The 21,499-nt window shown below is 49.4% G+C and overlaps 1 protein-coding gene across 6 annotated transcripts in view; it reads right to left on the bottom strand.

Annotated features, from left to right (window-relative positions):
* LOC137438082 (transcription factor CP2) overlaps positions 1-18,644 on the bottom strand; it is a 176,642-nt gene extending 157,998 nt beyond the window's left edge. For 4 of the 6 annotated variants that reach the window (XR_013621062.1, XR_013621063.1, XM_078766599.1 and 1 more), the window contains exon 1: positions 18,505-18,605. The gene's annotated coding sequence lies outside the window, so the exon portion shown is untranslated. Of the gene's footprint in view, positions 1-18,504 lie in introns of all 6 variants that reach the window. The other 2 variants (XM_078766601.1, XM_078766600.1) reach the window with 2 other exon arrangements.
* Positions 18,645-21,499: the final 2,855 nt, after the last annotated feature.

Genomic DNA, 21,499 nt, shown 5'->3' with positions numbered 1-21,499 from the left:
TGTGTGTGTGTAGGTGGGGGTAGGGGGGATGTGTGTGTGTATGTGTTGTGTGTGTGTGTGTGTGTGTGTGTGTGTGTGTGTGTGTGTGTGTGTGTGTGTGTGTGTGTGTGTGTAGGGGGGATGTGTGTGTGCGCGTGGGGGGAGGGGTGTGCGCGTGTTTGTGTGTGTGCGTGTGTGTGTGTGGATGTGTGTGTGTGTGTGTGTTGGGGGTGGGGTGTGTGTGCGTGTGTGTGTGTAGGGGGGATGTGTGTGTGTGTGGGGGTGGAGGGATGTGTGTGTGTAGGTGGGGGGGGGGGGCTTGGTGTGTGTGTGTGTGTGTGTGTGTGTGTGTGTGTGTGTTGTGTGTGTGTGTGTGTGTAGGGGGGATGTGTGTGTGTGTGTGTGTGGGGGGGGAGGGATGTGTGTGTGTGTGGGGGGAGGGATGTGTGTGTGTGTGTGGGGGGAGGGATGTGTGGGTGTGGGTGTGTGTGTGTGTGTTTGGAGGGGTGTGCGTGTGGGGGGAGGGGTGTGGGTGTGTGTGTGGGAGGGGGTAGGGGGGATGTGTGTGTGTGTGTGTGTGTGTGTGTGTGTGTGTGTGTGTGTGTGTGTGTGTGTGTGTGTGTCGGGGTTGTATCCAAGGGGGTTGTGTCAAAGCATGTCCAATGAAAGTGGGGTTGTATCACAAGTGGGGTTGTATCAAAAGTGGGGTTGTATCAACAGAGGGGTTGCATCAAAAGTGGGTGCGAGTAAACCGGTCATCACTGCCAGCAGTTTTAAAGTGGCAGTTCTAGTTAGGTTTACTCTCCATAAATGGAGAGTTACCTATTATTACTGCTAGAGTTTTTCTTATTATTATTATTATTCTTCCGCCCTATTTTGCACCTCCGAAAACTTCATAATTAAGTTTCTCAGCAACCGCTGGTCGGATTGACAGGACATTTTCATCAAATGATCGGCTAGGCTCGTAGAATTTTTTAATGCTAATGATGACGTCATAGGTCACGTGGTATGGGCGCCATCTTGTAAAACACCTTCAACTTTGCCCCTCTGTATCTCCGAAATGGCTCAATGGAAAAATTTGAGGAATGGCTCATTCTAAAGAACTCTGCAATGGGAACAAAAAACATGTGTATTGAGTATATCAAAAATGCTAACGTTAAGAGGTTAGAATTCGTCAAACACAGTTTTTCTCCCCCGAAAATGAGATTTTTTCCCCAGATGCTTCGTTAAAAAAAACTCAGAATGCGAAAATTTTCGAAGTCATACGTCACATAGTTCGGCCGCCATCTTGTTTTCCGTGAAAAAACACAAAAAAAACTTTTTCTCCGCAACGGCTGAACGGATCGAGCCCAAACTTGGCATGCATATTCGGATACCCATGACAAACAAAAAAGTCAGCGAGCACGACGTCATCCGACACGTGGTTTCAGAGTTATGACGTTTTCAAATTTCAAACTAGAAATGGAATCACCTCCATAATTTGTGGAGGTATCGAGTGGAAACTTTACACAAATGTTCCACATGGGGGGATGTTTCATCGTTACTTGAGATGTTTTGATAAGTCACATGGTTTGGCCGCAATAAATAATGGAAGTTAAATTTTAAAAAGCTTGTAACTCTTGAACCGCTGCATGGATCGACTTGAATTTTTAATGCAATGTAGCTCTCATCGGGTGGAACAAGTGTGCAAAATTTCAAGATGATTGGATGTACGGTCGCGAAGCTAAAGTCTTTATTGTTGAAAGAAGAAGAAACACACCATTTTGTCCACCCAGGCCACGACATCATCCGACATCAGTGCGATTGCCATTTTCAGTTTTAATTTCCTTTAAAAAACATTTTCTCTGCAATAATAGGGCCGATTGAGATAAAATTTTCACCATAGGAGGGATTCGGTCTGTAGAATATTTTAATGGTAATTATGACGTCGCAGGTCACGTGGTTCGGCCGCCATCTTGTTTTTCGTGAAAACACGAAAATCCCTTTTTCTCTGCAACGGCTGAACAGATCAAGGCGAAACTTTGCAAGCAGAATCGCATGCCCATGACGAACAAAAAAGTCAGCGAGGGCGACATCATCCGACACATGGTTTCAGAGTTATGACGTTTTTAAGCATGAACCTTTAAAACCAAGCTCCTCCCTCATTTTTGATCCAATCAAGGAGAAAATTCACAGATCTGTTCAGCATGTCAGTCTACTAAAATGTCATTTTATAATTTGCGATAGGTCACGTGGTTTGGCAGATATCGTTAATTAAACGAATTTTTTTTTTAATGGATATCTTTTGAATCGCTTTATTGATCGACGTGAAACTTCATACTGTATTAGAAGTCATGAAGAGTAACAAGTGTGCAAAATCTCAAGATGATTGGATGTACGGTCTGGAAACTAGAAGTTGTTATTGCCTGAAGAAGAAGAACCACAACACTTTTTTTTGACCAGGCCATGTGACATAACCACCTCACGAGCTAAGGGTAGCTCGAAATTAAATTGTCTTCGGATTTGGCAGTCGCGAGAGGGTGTTAACATTTGAATGCAACAAATCTGGGCAAATTCTGATGAATTTTCGTAAAACTACACGATATTGTCATTTACATTGGAAAATAACATTGTAAAACTCTCCGCCGCCTCGGCTTATTTCTCGCTCTGAAGTTCATCCTGTCTTCAATTTTAAGGAGAAAGAGAGGTATCTGCAAGCAATGGTGACCTTTACGTTGTGGAATCCGATTTAAAATGACGAAGTTATTCAAAATCTAACATTTTAAATGGGTCGCATTTCCAAAGTGAAATCTTCCACAGGTAAAATATCCACACGTGCAGGCAGATCTTACGGCGTCAATTTGGCTCCGATTTCAAATCGGATTTCGATTGTCGTATTGCCTTGGATGAGTTAACAAAATACCACAACACATTTGGTGACAATCATGAAAAATTTGACCAAGTTCGATCGACGGGACACTTCGTTTCCTCCGCTGACACACGGCACGGGCCACGGATGACGTCATGCCACGGCATGACGTTCTTCGACGGGTGGCAGATATCGTTAATTAAACGAAAATATTTTTTAAAATGGATGGGGTGGGGGGGATGTGTGTGTGTTTGTGTGTGTGTGTGGATGTGCGTGTGTGTGGATGTCTGTGGATGTGCGTGTGTGTGGATGTCTGTGTGTGTGTGTGTGTGGGTTGGGGGGGGGGGGGGATATGTGTGTATGTGGGGGGGGGGGGAGGTTGGGGTGTGCGTGTGGAGGAGGGGGGTTGGATATGTGTGTGTGTGTGTGTGTGTGTGTGTGTTTGTGTGTGTATGTGTGGAGGGATGTGTGTGTGTGTGTGTGTGTGTGTGTGGCTGTGTGTGGGGGGGGGATGTGTGTGTGTGTGTAGGGATGTGTGTGCAGGGATATGTGTGGGGGGATGTGTGTGTGTGGGTGTGTGTGTGGGTGTGGGGGGGGGGGGGGGTGGATATGTGTGTGTGTGTGTGGAGGGGTTGGGGTGTGCATGTGGAGGAGGGGGGGATGGATATGTGTGTGTGTGTGTGTGTGTGTGTATGTGTGGAGGGGTGTGTGGGTGTGTGTGTGTGTGTTGGGAGTGGGGTGGGGAGATGTGTGCGTGTGTTTGTGTGTGTGGATGTGTGGATGTGCGTGTGTGTGTATGTGTGTGTGGGTGTGAGGGGGTGGGTGGATATGTGTGTGTGTGGAGGGGTGTATGTGTGGAGGGGTGTTTGTGTGTGGGGAGGGGTGTGGGGGTGTTTGTGTGTGTGCATGTGTTTGTGTGTGTGTTAGGGGTGGGGGATATGTGTGTGTGTTTGTGTGTGTGTGTTGGGAGTGGGGGGGATGTGTGCATGTGTGTGTGTTAGGGGTGGGGGGATATGTGTGTGTGTGTGTGTGTGTGTGTGTTGGGGGTGGGGGTGGGAGGACGTGTGCATGTGTTTGTGTGTGTGTATGTGTGTGTATGTGGGTGGGGGGTAGGTGGAATGTGTGTGTGTGTGGGGATGTGTGTGTGTGTGGGGATGTGTGTGTGGGGAGGGGGCATGGGGGTGTGTGTCGGGGGATGTGTGTGTGGGATGTGTCTTGGGGTTGGGGGGAGGGGGATGCGCGCTTGTCTGGATGTGTGTGTGCGTGTGGGGGGAGGGGTGTGTGTGTGTGTGTGTGTGTGTGTGTGTGTGTTTGGAGGGGTGTGCGTGTGGTGGGAGGGGTGTGGGTGTGTGTGTGGGAGGGGGTAGGGTGTGTGTGTGTGTGTGTGTGTGTGTGTGTGTGTGTGTGTGTGTGTATGTATGTGTGGAGGTGGGGGTGTGTGTGTGTGTGTGTGTGTATATGTGGAGGGGTGTACGTGTGGGGGAGGGGTGTGGGGTGTTTGTGTGTGGGTGTGTGAGTTTGGGGGGGGTGGATATGTGTGTATGTGGGGGGGGGGGGGGGGGGTGCGTGTGAAGGAGGGGGGGTTGGATGTGTGTGTGTGTGTGTGTGTATGTATGTGCGGAGGGGTGTGCATGTTGGGGGAGGGGGGTTGTGTGTGTGTGTGTGTGTGTGTGTGTGTGTGTGTGGATGTGCGTGTGTGTGGATGTATGTGTGTGTGTGTGTGGGTGGGGGGGGGTGGATATGTGTGTGTGGGGGTTGGGGTGTGCGTATGGAGGGAGCGCAGATGTGTGTGTGTGTGTGTGTGTGTGTGTATGTGTGGAGGTGTGTGTGTGTGTGTGTGTGTGTGTGTGTGTGTGTGTGTGTGTGTGTGTGTGTGTGTGTGGAGGTGGGGGTGTTTGTGTGTGGGTGTGTGGGTTTGGGGGGGTGGATATGTGTGTATGTGGGGGGGGGGGCGTGTGAAGGAGGGGGGGTTGGATGTGTGTGTGTGTGTGTATGTATGTATGTGTGGAGGGGTGTGCATGTGGGGGGGGGGGATGTGTGTGTGTGTGTGTGTGTGTGTGAAGGCAGGTGTGGGTGTGTGTGTGTGTGTGTGTGTGTGTGAAGGGTGTGTGTGTGTGTGTGTGAGTGTTTATCAGGGTTGTATCCAAGGGGGTTGTGGCAAAGCATGTCCAATGAAAGTGGGGTTGTATGAAAAGTGGGGTTGTATCAAAAGTGGGGTTGTATCAAAAGTGGGGTTCTATCAAAAGTAGGTGCGAGTAAACCGGTCATCACTGCCAGCAGTTTTAAAGTGGCAGTTCTAGTTATTATTATTCTTCCGCCCTATTTTGCACCTCCGAAAACTTCAAAATTAATGTTCTCAGCAACCCCTTGTCGGATTGACAGGAAATTTTCATCAAATGATCGTTTCGGCTCCTATAATTTTTTAGTGCTAATTATGACGTCATAGGTCACGTGGTATGGGCGCCATCTTGTAAAACAAATTCAACTTTTCCCCTCTGTATCTCCGATACGGCTCAATGGAAAAATTTGAGGAATGGCTCATTCTGAAGAACTCTTCAATGGGAACAAAAGATATGTGTATCGAGTATATAAAAAATGCTAATGTTAAGAGGTTAGAATTCGTCAAACAAAAAAAAATTCCCCCCAAAATGGGATTTTTTCCCAGATGCGTCGTTAAAAATAACTCAGATTGCAAAAACTTTTGAAGTCATACGTCACCTGGTTCGGCCGCCATCCTGTTTCTCGTGAAAAAACACAAAAAACCCTTTTTCTCCGCAACGGCTGAACGGATCGAAACCCAAACTTGGCATGCATATTCGCATACCCATGATGAACAAAAAAGTCATGGAGCGCGACGTCATCCGACACATGGTTTCAGAGTTATGACGTTTTAAAACTCAAACTAGAAATGGTATCACCTCCATAATTTGTGGAGATATCAAGTGGAAACTTTACACAAATGTTCCAATGTTACTTGAGACGTTTTGATAAGTCACATGGTTTGGCCGCAATGAATAATGGAAGTTAAATTTTAAAAAGCTTCTAACTCTTGAACCACTGCATGGATCGACTTGAATTTTTAATGCAATGTAGATCTCATCAAACTGAACAAGTGTGCAAAATTTCAAGATGATTGGATGTACGGTCTCGAAGCTATAAGTCTTTATTGTTGAAAGAAGAAGAAACGCAGCATTTTGTCCTTCGTGATCACTATCACACGATCTCCCGCGGTCATTTGAACCTCAAATAAAATTCCAATTGCAGATTTCTCAATAGATGAGGTCTATTAACAAACGAATGAAACAGATTTGCTCAAATTCTGACTTTTTTTAACATGATCGCATTCGACATAAAGTTGTGAGCTACTAAAGAAGAAGAAGCAGAATTGTTTAGCTTCTCAGATAAAATAAACAAGCGTTACGCCTAGGTCCCCCGTCGGGGAAGTGATGTGAGTTGACAAAGTGGAACACGCAGAAAACATGCTATGATATGATATTTCGCTCACAAGGGTCAGACATACATGGAGGTGGCCATCTTGGATTTTGACGTGGCGACCCAATTTTCAATAGCGTTCTTCCTTATGCCGAGATACACCCACACACCAGAAGGTACTTCGCTTATTTTTCAAGATATTTTGCTCACAAGGTTCAGACATATATATGGTGGCGGCCGTCCTGGATTTTGACGTTGCGACCCACTTTACAATAGCGGTCTTCCTTATGCCGAGATACACCCACACACCAAATTAGAAGTTGGTACTTCGCTTATCTTTCAAGATATTCTTCTCACAAGATTCAGACATACATGGCGGCGGCCATCTTGGATTTTGACGTGGCAACCCAATTTTAAACAGCGTTCTTCCGTGTGCCTAGATACACCCACACACCAGATTAGAAGTTGGTACTTCGCTTATTTTTCGACATATTTCTCTCACAAGGTTCAGACATATATATGGTGGCGGCCATCTTGGATTTTGACGTGGCGACCCAATTTTCAATAGCTTTCTTCCTTATGGCGAGACACACCCACACACCAAATTAGAAGTTGGTACTTCGCTTATTTTTCAAGATATTTCGCTCACAAGGTTCAGACATATATATGGTGGCGGCCATCTTCTATTTTGACGTGGCGACCCAATTTTCAATAGCGTTCTTCCTTATGGCGAGATACACCCACACACCAAATTAGAAGTTGGTACTTCGCTTATTTTTCAAGATATTCATCTCACAAGTTTCGGACATACATCGCGGTGGCCATCTTGGATTTTGACGTGGCGACCCAATAGATACACCCACACACCAGATTAGACGTTGGTACTTCGCTTATTGTTCGAGATATTTCGCTCAAGTTTCAGACATATATATGGTGGCGGCCATCTTGGATTTTGACGTGGCGACCCAATTTTCAATAGCGTTCTTCCTTATGCCTAGATACACCCACACACCAGATTAGAAGTTGGTACTTCGCTTATTTTTCAAGATATGCAGGTTACAAGGTTCAGACATACATGGCATCAGACATACATGGCGGCGGCCATCTTGGATTTTGACGTGGCGACCCAATTTTAAACAGCTTTCTTGCTTGTGCCTAGATACACCCACACACCAGATTAGAAGTTGGTACTTCGCTTATTTTTCAAGATATTTCGCTCACAAGGTTCAGACATATATATGGTGGCGGCCATCTTGGATTTTGACGTGGCGACCCAATTTTCAATAGCGTTCTTCCTTGTGCCGAGATACACCCACACACCAAATTAAAAGTTGGTACTTTGCTTATTTTTCAAGATATTCATCTCACAAGTTTCAGACATACATGGTGGCGGCCATCTTGGCTTTTGACGTGGCGACCTGATTTTAAACAGCGTTCTTGCTTGTGCCTAGATACACCCACACACCAGATTAGACGTCGGTACTTCGCTTATTTTTCGTGATATTTCGCTCACAGGTTTCAGACATATATATGGTGGTGGCCATCTTGGACTTTGACGTGGCGACCCAATTTTCAATAGCGTTCGTCCTTATGCCGAGATACACCCACACACCAGATTAGAAGTTGGTACTTTGCTTATTTTTCAAGATATTCATCTCACAATGTTCAGACATACATGGCGGCGGCCATCTTGGATTTTGACGTGGGTTACACCCACACACCAAATTCGAATGCGGTCCTTCGCTTACGCACGCACGCCCGCACGCATGCCCGCACGCTCGCACGGACGGACACACGGACGGAGGGGAAAGCCATCGTCCCCCTTTCGCTCCGCTGAGCGACGGGGGACAATAATTCTGTCTCTGCAATTTCAGGTTAATTTTCTTTTTAAAATGGCTTTTTTCTGCAATCAGTGCATGGATTGACATGTGTGGATGTGTGTGTGGGTGTGGGGGGGGAGGGATGTGTGTGTGTGTGTGTGTGGGAGGGGTTTGGTGTGTGCGTGTGTTAGGGGGGTGGAGGGGGGGAGTGTGTGTGCGTGTGTTAGGGGTGGGGGGGGTGGGAGTATGTGTGCGTGTGGGTGGGTGTGTGTATGTGTGTGTGTTTGTGTGTGGATGTGCATGTGTGTGGATGTGGGGATGTGCGTGTGTGTGGGTGTGGGGGGGGGGGGGGGGGGATATGGGTGTATGTTGGGGGGGGGGGGTTGGGGTGTGCGTGTGGATGAGGGGGGGGTTGGATGTGTGTGTGTGTGTGTGTGTGTGTGTGTGTGTGTATGTATGTGTGGAGGGGTGTGTGTGTGTGTGTGTGTGTGTGTGTGTGTGTGTGTGTGTGCTCCATTACAAACCTTAGCCCGAGTATAAAAAAAAGTCTAATATACACCGCCCAAAGAAGGTATTTTCTCATAATGATAATGCAGTGGAAATAAAAGTGGTCTTTAGTAAAAAAAAAAACAAGAACGAAAGACGAAAGTCCAACAGCGGGGTAGCCGTAGTACTCTACTAGCTGCAACATACAGCTGTGTGTAAAAACACATGACAGGTTTGACCACTTCAACGACATATTCGGCCCGTATGGCATATAAATAAAAATGTCGGTCGGTGGAGTCAGCTGGCGTATGCCGTAATGACATCATAGACATAATGACATAGCGTGATGGACGGACACAAAACTTCCGCTACTTTCATCCAAGATGATATATTTTTAACCTCCAGTAACTTTGCAGTCACTACGAAGGGAGGATTGTTACGATTAGATTTCCTATAAGATTAACGTTACATTATCATTATTATGAAAATGATATTACTATCAACAAACGGAGGCTAATTCCTTACTTCCAGTTATTAGTACCGTACAGCACTTATCATCGATTCATGAACCATACACCGCTTCAATCTAGAAACTTTGCAATAACGACAAAGGGATTGCAGTGTTACGGTTATATTTCCGATATTATTAGTATTAACACTATTATTATTATTCCGAAAAAAATACTACTGTATTAAGAAACCTGGGCTAATTTGTCTGAAGCAGCCTGAAGGTGAGGCATGAAGGCATGAAGCCCAAGAACTATACGTACTGTGTCGTTGGAAGATCCGTAACATCTATGCTTTTGATATTTGATGGTCATTTTAACAATCGGTTTGTGTTTCACACGGAATGAAAAACGTGAAGGTAGAGCATGGCGATTGTGAAATATGACAGGTTTGACGATATGTTCGACCTGAACGGTATAGAAATCAAAATGGCGGATTGTCAGCCGTTGTACGCCGTAATGACATCAGACCTAAAGCCTAGGTCACACATAGGCGGATATTTTGGCGACTACTGGCGACTGCCGGCGATCAAGATTTTTCGGCGACTACTGGCGATTTCGGGTGGTCAAATATGGTCAGGCGGCAGTATGGCGACTGCAGGCGGCCACATTGCGACTACATTGCGACGACGCCCCGAGTGGGATGGCGACTGTTGAAGATCGACGACGACTGCAATGCGGATGCACGGCGGCAGCGTGGCGACAGTCTGGCGGCTAGATTACGACCGATGGCGGATCGCGGCGACTGCATTGGGGCCGGGTGGCGGTTTACTCCGACGTCCGCAAGACTGCAATAAGACCGCCGGCGATTGGAGACGATTCACACAACTTTTTAAATCTTTATCTCTCTATTTTACATTTCACTTTATTCATTTCAATGATGTATGACATGAAGCATAAAGATGTTTGATGTACAATAAGAAAGTTAATAAAGATGTGTCATTGTAATGTAATAATCAAACTTTTCTGCAGGGAGAGAGAATGGAAATAAAGTCCAACAAATTATTTCCACTGGTCCCAAGTCCCATAAATAAAGTTTCCAAAGGACCAAAGTCCCAAAAATAAAGTTCCCAAAAGTCCCAAGTCCAAACAATAAAGCCATATCCTTGTCAGCACCACAGGACCTCACTCCACGGAGACCCTCACACCATCCTGTCTTGCCATGGAATCGTGGTATGTCGTAATGCAGTCGCCAGGCAGTCGTATCTCTGTCGCCAATGGCCGTAACTCGGCCGCCAAGAGTCCTACTGCTGTCGTCGTCAGTCTCCCATAGCCGCAGGGGAGACGTGGCAGTTCTTCTGTAGTCGATATGCAGCCGCAACAGTGTCGGCCCGTAGTCGGGAAGATGCCGCAGGAAGGCCGTATGGCATTCGCATCTCTGCCGTGCTGGCTGGTGGGGCGATGCTGGGGCGATTGCGGAAGACTATGAGCGACTGGGTTGCGGCCGCTTTACGGTCTTATTACGGATACCGACGACAGCATGGCGGTTCCATCGCGACAGCATGGCGGATTTTTTTCGATTGCGACTGAGCGCGCCGTTTTTAAACATTTTAAAAATTATTTTGCCCCTTTGCGGCTCTTGCCGACTGCAGGCGACCTGGGGAGGATAACCACGACTACAGGCGACCGTCCATTACGGTTTCATTACGATTGTCGGCGGGTGGTGGCGATTTTTTCAGTCGCCAGTAGTCGCCGGCAAATCCGCCTATGTGTGACCTAGGCTAAATCACATCACCTTGTCATGTGACCAGATCCTCAGCTCCGATTGGTATATGTTTGAGGGGACATGGGGACGGACATACGGACAAACACTGTTCTAGAGGGCTTTGCCCTATGGGCTACGCTGTAAAAACTTTTGGTTTCCACCCGACTTTTGAAACTGTATTTCACATGAGTATGGACATGTAAAAAAAACAAACATGTCCTCCATCTTATTATGTAATTCACATATTATGCGAAGCGAAATGAAAATCGGCTTACAAGTGAAATGCCTGCATACGTAATTAATTAGGCGAGAGGCCGGGGAAATTACCGAGATTATTTTTTAGTTGTTTTGTTGTTGTTGAAGTTATTATGTGCACGTACACTTTAAAGAAGTTAGGTCCAAGTACACTTTGAAATGTACGCATGCACTTCTGTACACTCAACATCACCTCCGAGTTTGTGCACATTTTAAAAACTAAAACTGCGTTGAAAACTGGACAAGGTACGTTTACATTACAAGGAAAAGTCATGATTTATATTTAAAAGTCTTTAAAAAAACAAAAACGTTTTGTATGTAGGTATACTGCATGCTGTCAAGATGTCCAAGGGTGTGTTCAATTACCAAACAGCTCGCTAACGATTGCCAAGCCGGCTGTCCCTTATCAACGATTTTAAAAGGAGTGCTTGCTTGAGTGTTTTAGCCACTTGGCGAGCATGCGACAATAAACTTAGTAAGTGAACTCACCCCGGATTCATTACATGGCGACGAGGACAAACATCTTGACCGTGACATCTTTCGGCGATATCGATGAATTTGTCCCTCGGCAGAGATTTTGACAGGACATGTGGCAAGTTAGAGGTGACGTCCAATTATATAAATTTCCTAAATGAGGTTTAAAATTGTGTCCGTGACACAAAATATACCAAAATATTGACATAGCCGTTTACTGACGAGTAATGATAACCAGGTTATCATTGGTGTTGGGCTAGTTGGGCTAGCGGCTAACCATTGGTTGGACCCTGGTGTTGGGCTAGCGGCTAGGGTGCCGGCTTAGGATCCTAGGATCCTGGGTTCGAATCCCGGTCGATTGCTGAATTAACGCCAGGGGGGTTGACTCAGCCTGTCATCCTTCCGAGGTCGGCTAATTGAGTACCAGTTCACTGGTAATTCCCTGTTTGTCGTTAAAGGCGGCAAAAAGGGTTGGCGTCAGGAAGGGCATCCGGCCGTTAAACATTGCTTCAAAAAGGGGACCAAAAAACAACAACAACCACGGTTCCCGAAAAAGGCCAACCCCCGCTTTGCGGGGAAAAATGGCCTCTAAAGGTGGTTATTTTATATATATAATGATAACCAGGTTGCAAGTCAAACAACTTCAAAATCGTTGATTGTGGTGGCACAACATCCTCACTTACCACCTCCCCTTCCTCGCACCCACCCCCTCCTTGCTTTCTCCTCTCTTGATAGTCCCATCACTAGAGCAATTTTGAAAAAGACCTGCGTTGCGACCCCATAGTATTCCCACACTTTTTACGGTGTAGCCCTCTGGGCTAAGCCGTCTAGAACAGTGTTTGCCTGTCTGTATGTATGTACAATGCATTCAGTAAGTATTCAGACCCCTTCACTTTTTTCACATTTTGTTATGTTACAGCCTCATGCTGAAATCGTTTAAATTCATTTTTTCCCTCATCAATCCACCGATCTGGGCTTTATGGCAGAGGGCCAGACGGAAGCCTCTCCTCAGTGAAAGACACATGAAAACCCGCTTGGAGTTTGCAAAAAAGCACCGATAGGACTCTCAGACTGTGAGAAACAAGATTCTGTGGTCTGATGAAACCAAGATTGAACTGATTGGCTTCCGTCTGGCCACTCTGCCATAAAGCCCAGATCGGTGGAGTGTTGCAGTGATGGTTGTCCTTCTGGAAGTCTCTCCCATCTCCACACAGGATCTCTGGAGCTCAGCCAGAGTGACCATCGGGTTCTTGGTCACCTCTCTTACCAAGGCCCTTCTCTCCCAATTGCTCAGTTTGGCCGGGCGGTCAGCTCTAGGAAGAGTCCTGGTTGTTCCAAATGTCTTCCATTTAAGAATTATGGAGGCCACTGTGCTCTTGGGAACCTTCAATGCAGCAGGATTTTTTTTTGTTGGCTTCCCCAGATCTGTGCCTCGACACAATGCTGTCTCTGAGCTCTGCAGGCAGTTCCTTCGATCTCATATGCATTGTCAGCTGAGAGACCTTATATAGACTGGTGTGTGCCTTTCCAAATCATGTCCAATCAATTGAATTTACCACAGGTGGACTCCAATCGAGGTGTAGAAACATCTCAAAGATGATCAAAAGAAATGGGAGACACCTGAGATAAATTTCAAGTGTCATAGCAAAGGGTCTGAATACTTATGTCAATGTGATATTTCAGTTTTTTCTTTTTAATAAATTTGCAAAACTTTCTGAAATCCTGTTTTCTCTTCGTCATTATGGGGTATTGAGTGTGGATTGATGAGGGAAAAAATGAATTTCAACGATTTCAGCATAAGGCTGCAACATAACAAAATGTGAAAAAAGTGAAGGGGTCTGAATACTTTCTGAATGAACTGTATATCCCCTCAAACGTATACCAATCAGAGCTGAGGATCTGGTCACATGACAGGGTGATGTGATTACGTCTGATGTCATTACGGCGTACAACGGCTGACTCCACACTCTGCCATTTTGGTTCCTTTGCCGTTCAGGCCGAATATATCGTCGAACCTGTCATATATCACAATCGCCATGCTCTACCTTTACGTTTTTCTTTCAGTGTGAAACACAAACAAACCGATTGTTAAAATGATCATCAAATATGGAAAGCATAGACGTTATGCATATAGATGTCATGATGGCATACGACAGCTGACTCCACCAGCCGACATTTTATTTTTAATGTATATACCATACAGGCTGAACATGTCGTTGAAGCGGTCGAACCTGTCAATGTGTTTTTACTATCATGTACTGTACGTTGCAGCGAGTAGAGTACTACGGCTACGCCGCTGTGAGACTTTCGGTCTTGTTTTTATCATGCAGCACTGCCGAATGGGCGACGTGATAAGGTAAAGTGCACGACGAGGTATTGCGTACGCAGTTCAGTCACCCGTGCTACCACACGCTACATACAGTATTAATTCATGGGAAAAGTACCCGTAGGTGGCACACAGTCACTCTGTGAACACACAACCAAAATACACTCTATTCCCTTAAATATAAAATGGTGGATGGATCAATGTACAAAGTTCAAGCCCCACACACCTGCAGTGGGCCCCGCGGTGTCGTGCGGTTACTCGGTGTCATCCGGTGCAATAACAGGTTGATAGACCAAAGTAGAAAGTTCAAGCCCCACAAGCATGTGGTAGGCCTCGGTGACGTATGGTGCCATCCAGTCCGTCCCCTGAATATGTGATCTGGTGTCATATTTTGATCAACTCCAACCTGATCTGATCTGCTCTGCTCCCCTCTCTCCTCTGCTCTCTCCCCTCTCTCCCCTCTGCTCTCTCCCCCCACCCCTCCCATCTCCCTTCCCTACACCTCCCTCTCAATCTCATTCATTCACATTCTCTCTCTCACTCTGTCCGCCCCGACCCTTCCCCCCCCCCCCCCCCTCTCTTTTTCCCACCCTTCCTTCTCTTTCCCTCACCCTCCATTAGTATGTAACGGAAAGCACAAGTCTATAAACTGGGAGACCATGACCATTATTGCAACTGCAATTTGCTCGTACAACATGTTGAATGCCCTGATAACACACATAGTTATTCAAAAAACAATGTCAAACTCCAAATTTACTGCAAATGAAAAACAAGTGTCGATTAGTAGTACCCGTTGATAACAGTGTTCACCTCATCAGATGCATGCAATGACCTTCACGGTCATGACAAAGCAACTTTTTTTTATTGTTCAAGGATGAATGTCAAGATGCTCTTTTTGAGTTTACTGTCAACATTGTGCATATTTGGCTGTGGCGAGTTGGGGTGCAGTAAACGTAGGCACCTGCTTACTCCATGCCTGTATTTTGGATTTCGATTTTTTTTTTAAATGACTTCTTCGATGAAGATGACTGACTTCTTCTTTTAAATGACGGCATTGGATAAACAAGTGATCAAATGAGAGATAAATGTGAGAGATAATGTTTTGAATGAAATGATTTACTGGGCTTCACTGATGCACCATAAAAACATGCGGTATGATGAGGTTTTTTGATTCTTCTGCCCTAACCCAAAAGTAACAGATAACTACAATGGGGGGTTGGTAAATTAGTGATTCGACATTCAATTTACGAGCAAAACGACTTTTGTAAGGTTGTATTAATATGGCAATTTAAATCTTCTGTGGAAGCGAGCAACTGAGGATAGAGAAAGGCGAAAGTGTGTACGAGTGATTTGGTGGCCTGTGGGGCCAGCGAAAGGCTGAGACGTGAGGGGAGCGAGTGAACGACCGAGGTGAGGGGAGCGAGTGAATGACCGAGGTGAGGGGAGCATGTGAACGACCGAGGTGAGGGGAGCGAGTGAACGACCGAGGTGAGGGGAGCGAGTGAACGACCGAGGTGAGGGGAGCGAGTGAACGACCGAGGTGAGGGGAGCGAGTGAACGACCGAGGTGAGGGGAGCGAGTGAACGACCGAAGTGAGGGGAGCATGTGAACGACCGAGGTGAGGAGAGCGAGTGAACGACCGAGGTGAGGGGAGCGAGTGAACGACCGAAGTGAGGGGAGCGAGTGAATGACCGAGGTGAGGGGAGCGTGTGAACGACCGAGGTGAGGTGAGAGAGTGAACGACCGAGGCGAGGGGAGCGAGTGAACGGCCGAGGTGAGGGGAGTGAGTGAATGTCCATTGTGTGACTCAGGTATGGGAAGTGAGTGAATGCCCATTGTGTGGCCGAGGTGAGGAAAGCGAGTGAATGTCCTTTCTGTGGCCGAGGTGAGGTGAACGAGTGAATGTCCATTGTGTGGTGGAGGTGAGAAGAACAAATGAATGTCCAAGGTGAGGTGAACGAGGGATGTCCATCGTGTGGCCGAGGTGAGGTGAACGAGGAATGTCCATCGTGTGGCCGAGGTGAGGTGAACGAGTGTGGTCCATCGTGTGGAGGAGGGGAGGTCAACGAGTGATGTCCATCGTGTGGCCGAGGTGAGGTCAACGATTGATGTCCATCGCGTGGCCGAGGTGAGGTGAACGAGTGATGTCCATCGTGTGGCCGAGGTGAGGTGAACGAGTGATGTCCATCGTGTGGCCGAGGTGAGGTGGACGAGTGATGTCCATCGTGTGGCCAAGGTGAGGTGGACGAGTGATCTCCATCGTGTGGCCGAGGTGAGGTGGACGAGTGATGCACATCGTGTGGCCGAGGTGAGGTGGACGAGTGATGTCCATCGTGTGGCCGAGGTGAGGTGGACGAGTGATGTCCATCGTGTGGCCGAGGTGAGGTGAACGAGTGATGTCTATCGTGTGGCCGAGGTGAGGTGAACGAGTGATGTCCATCGTGTGGCTGAGGTGGGGTGAACGAGTGATGTCCATCGTGTGGCCGAGGTGATGTGAACGAGTGATGTCCATCGTGTGGCCGAGGTGAGGTGACCGAGTGATGTCCATCGTGTGGCCGAGGTGAGGTGAGTGAGTGAATGGCCGAGGTGAGGTGAGAGTGAGGTGAGAGTGAGAGTGAGTGAATGGCCGAGGTGAGGTGAACGAGTGATGTCCATCATGTGGCCGAGGTGAGGTGAGAGTGAGGTAAGAGTGAGAGTGAGTGAATGGCCGAGGTGAGGTGAACAAGTGATGTCCATTGTGTGGCCGAGGTGAGGTGGACGAGTGATGTCCATCGTGTGGCCGAGGTGAGGTGGACGAGTGATGTCCATCGTGTGGCTGAGGTGAGGTGAACGAGTGATGTCCATCGTGTGGCCGAGGTGATGTGAACGAGTGATGTCCATCGTGTGGCCGAGGTGATGTGAACGAGTGATGTCCATCGTGTGGCCGAGGTGAGGTGACCGAGTGATGTCCATCATGTGGCCGAGGTGAGGTGAGAGTGAGTGAATGGCCGAGGTGAGGTGAGAGTGAGGTGAGAGTGAGAGTGAGTGAATGGCCGAGGTGAGGTGAACGAGTGATGTCCATCGTGTGGCCGAGGTGAAGTGAACCAGTGATGCCTATCGTGTGGCCGAGGTGAGGTGAACGAGTGATGTCCATCGTGTGGCTGAGGTGAGGTGAACGAGTGATGTCCATCGTGTGGCCGAGGTGATGTGAACGAGTGATGTCCATCGTGTGGCCGAGGTGATGTGAACGAGTGATGTCCATCGTGTGGCCGAGGTGAGGTGACCGAGTGATGTCCATCATGTGGCCGAGGTGAGGTGAGAGTGAGTGAATGGCCGAGGTGAGGTGAGAGTGAGGTGAGAGTGAGAGTGAGTGAATGGCCGAGGTGAGGTGAACGAGTGATGTCCATCGTGTGGCCGAGGTGAAGTGAACCAGTGATGTCCATCGTGTGGCCGAGGTGAGGTGAGAGTGAGTGAATGGCCGAGGTGAGGTGAACGAGTGATTTCCATCGTGTGGCCGAGGTGAGGTGGACGAGTGACGTCCATCGTGTGGCCGAGGTGAGGTGAACGAGTGATGTCCATCGTGTGGCCGAGGTGAGGTAGACGAGTGACGTCCATCGTGTGGCCGAGGTGTGGTGGACGAGTGATGTCTATTGTGTGGCCGAGGTGAGGTGAACGAGTGATGTCCATCGTCATCGTGTGGCCGAGGTGAGGATAGCGAGTGATGTCCATCGTGTGGCCGAGGTGAGGTGGACGAGTGATGTCCATCGTGTGGCCGAGGTGAGGATAGCGAGTGATGTCCATCGTGTGGCCGAGGTGAGGATAGCGAGTGATGTCCATCGTGTGGCCGAGGTGAGGTGGACGAGTGATGTCTATCGTGTGGCCGAGGTGAGGTGAACGAGTGATGTCCATCGTGTGGCCGAGGTGAGGTGAACGAGTGATGTCCATCGTGTGGCCGAGGTGAGGATAGCGAGTGATGTCCATCGTGTGGCCGAGGTGAGGTGGACGAGTGATGTCCATCGTGTGGCCGAGGTGAGGTGAACGAGTGATGTCCATCGTCATCGTGTGGCCGAGGTGAGGGTAGCGAGTGATGTCCATTTGTGGCCAAGGTGAGGAGAGCGAGTGAATGGCCGAAATGAGGAGAGCGAGTGAATGGCCGAGGTGAGTGATTGTCAGATTGAATGACCGAGGTGAAGAGAACGAGTGAATTGCCGTGGAGAGAACGAGTGACTTGCCGTGGAGAATAAGTGAAAGGCCGAGGAGAATGAGTGAACGGCCGAGGAGAATGAGTGAACGGCCGAGGAGAATGAGTGAACGGCCGAGGAGAATGAGTGAACGGCCTAGGAGAATGAGTGAATCGCCAAGGCGAATGAGTGAATCGCCAAGGCGAATGAGTGAATCGCCAAGGAGAATGAGTGAACGGCCTAGAACAATAAGTGAATGGCCGTGGTGAGAACGAATGAACTGTCGAAGTGAGTGAGTTGAATGGCGGAGGTGTGGGGGTCGAGGCGAGGAGAGCGAGTGAATGTCCAGCATGTAAGGAGCAAGACATATTCCCCGAGCAGATCGAGAATAACAAAAATAAAATATAAATATTGTGTTTCGTCAAATTTTTAAGAAAAGCATATAAAGACAAAGGACCAAGAAACTTAGACGTATTCCAAGGTATTTGTGGAGATAAATGTCTGTCAGTGTACCTGAGCACGATCAGTCGCTCGGACCCGAACGCAAAGCTCGCGAGATCTCGCGATGGTTCCGCCGTATCCACGCAAAATGGCGAGAGGCGGCACGCTCAAACATTTTTCCCCTTTCTTCCTACTTCCGGTTTTCTTTATCCGAATATATTTACGTGTGTAACCCCGACACATAAACGCAAGCAGCGATTAAATGCTTATACATCACAGAATACTTTTGCACAAAAGAATGACATAAATTCAGTGGCAATTTCTTCTCCGTCATGACTTCCAAGCATTGTGTCAAAGTGCGTTTGAGATTTGTAACTTCATCGGATTGCAACGAGGGGTTTTCCGTACGCAAGCAGCTTGCAAACGGTTTGCTTGAGTCAAAGCATTCGAAGCAATCACTCCAACGGAACGCAGTGCTCGGTACCGCTTAACAACATGGCGGTCTCCATGAAAACAATGCCATCGTGCAAGTCGCGCAAATGCTGTCCGGGCAATCGAATCCAGGTTTATTCGATCCTGTTGTAACAACAACATCCTCAAGCGAATTGATTGTGTGAGCAGCGGCTGCAGAGTACGAGGATGAGGGAAAGAAAGATAAATAGGGAGCCAGATGGAGAAACCCCCTACCAAGCTTATCTATATACCCCAACGCTGTGAATCTTGGGGAGGGATTTTTCATGTTTTGTTATGTAAATCTTGATAAATCATGATGAAAAGTAGAAATAAGAATGAAAGCATTAAATGTAAGTTTCAATAACATTAGTACACTCGCAATTATGGTACGAGTTTTTGTTGTTGAAATAATTATGTGGCGGACACAAAAGCCCACTGGCGTGGTGACATCATTCCGCGCACCAAGTGGGCGGTGGCCACGCCCGAGGGGTAGGCGTGGCCTCATGATATACACCGGGCGTGCAGCCCGGAGCGCGCCAGAGTTACAGTGAGCTCCTGAAATAAAGACGCTTATAAGTTACCGCTTGTCCGCTTCCTCCTTGCTCGCAAGCAGCGCGCGTAACGCCGCGCTTTACTGGTGACCCCGACGTGATGTTGGATCTGCCGGAGCAATCGTTCCACACGCGACGCCATTGCCATGGCCAACTTCATCAAACTTCCCGAATTTTGGGAGGCTCAGGCCGAAGTCTGGTTCGTCCAGGCCGAAGCCCAATTTCAGCTTCGGCGCCTCACCGGCGATGACACGCGCTATTGCCACGTCGTCGCCTCACTCGGGCCCGGCACGGCCGCTCGAGTTGTGTCCGTCCTTCGCCACCCACCGGACGGCCACAAGTACGAGGCACTCAAGCGGCTACTCCTAGCCACGTTCGGCCTCACGGACGACGCACGGGCCGACCGCCTCCTGGATCTCCCCGAGCTCGGTGACACGCGCCCGTCGGTCCGAATGGACCATATGCTGTCACTGTTGGGCGACGAAGCCCCCGGTTCTCTATTCCGGGCGCTTTTCCGTCGCCAACTTCCAGCGCAGGTTCGCCTCGCATTGGCCGGGACCGGGCTAACGGAACCCCGAGCATTGGCAGCCGAGGCGGACAAGTACTTCGCCGCTTCGGACATGCGGGCGAGAGTCGGCGTGGCCGTCACGGCCCTCGTGGCTGATGCTGCTGATGCTGCTGCTGATCCACAGCATCAGCTGATACAGCATACGCAGCATGCTGATACGCACCTCGTGACCGCCGCCACGCCCCGCCCACCGCCGCGGCGAAAACCGCCACCGCGGGGAAACCCGCCAACTCCACCGGCCTGGCGGAGCCAGCCGCGCTCCTCCAGCTCCACCACCTGGTGCTGGTTCCACGCCAAGTTCGGCCACGAAGCTCGGCAGTGTCATCCGCCATGCTCCTTCAACAGGTCGGGAAACGCCTGGGCCGGCGCTCAATAGTGGCGATGAGCGCCGGCCGTTCGAGCAGCCTGCTGTTCATAACGGACACCTTCTCCGGGCGCCGTTACCTGTGCGACACGGGAGCGCAGGTGAGTGTCGTTCCCGCCGGCACGTCAGACAAGCACGCCGCGGGTGGGGGCCCCGCGCTGCTTGCCGCGAACGGGACGCCCATCCGTACGTACGGAAAACGCTGCCTCTCTCTGCGGTTTGGAGGGCAGGTTTTCCGATGGACGTTCGTCACCGCCGACGTGCCCATGGCACTGCTTGGCGCGGACTTCCTGTGCGCTAATGGGCTCCTGGTCGACGTCAAGCGCAGACGTCTTGTCCAGGCCGAGACGTTCAGCTCGCTCGCTTGTGCGTTGCCCAGCTCAACGAGCGGCTTGCCAAGCGGCTTGCCGAACGGTTCGGTTCCGGCCACGTTGGTCTGTACGCTTCCGGCAGCGGACGCATTCACCCGCCTCTTCGCCGGCTTCCCGGCCCTCACGCGGCCCACCTTCTCAGCGGGGGCCGTCAAGCACGGGGTGGCCCATCACATCCCCACCGTCGGGCCACCGGTCTACGCCCGGGCACGCCGCCTCGAGCCGACGAAGCTGGCAGGGGCAAAAGCGGTGTTCGCTACCCTGGAGCGACTCGGCATCGTTCGGCGCTCAGAGAGCGCTTGGGCGTCGCCGCTGCACATCGTGCCGAAGCCCGGCGGGGTATGGCGACCGTGCGGGGACTATCGCCGTCTCAATGACGCCACGACTCCCGACCGCTACCCCGTCCCCCACATTCAGGACTTTTCCGCCCGTTTGGCGGGCATGTCCTTCTTCTCGAAGGTGGACCTCATACGCGGCTACCATCAGGTCCCCGTCAGGCCGGAGGACGTCCCGAAGACGGCGGTCATCACGCCATTCGGACTCTTCAAGTTCCTGCGCATGCCCTTTGGTCTGAAGAATGCGGCTCAGGCGTTCCAGCGACTGATGGACAGCGTCCTGCGTGACTTGGATTTTGTCTACGTCTACCTGGACGATATCCTCGTCGCCAGCGCGTCCCGCGAAGAGCACCTACGCCACCTCCGCACGCTCTTCGAACGCCTGGGCCAGCATGGCCTGATTGTGAACCCCGCAAAGTGCCGGT

This window comes from Myxine glutinosa, chromosome 12, assembly GCF_964187855.1.
Source record: "Myxine glutinosa chromosome 12, kmMyxGlut1.1, whole genome shotgun sequence".
Classification (NCBI taxonomy): Eukaryota; Metazoa; Chordata; class Myxini; order Myxiniformes; family Myxinidae; genus Myxine; species Myxine glutinosa.
This window is presented reverse-complemented; position numbering and strand designations above follow the sequence as displayed.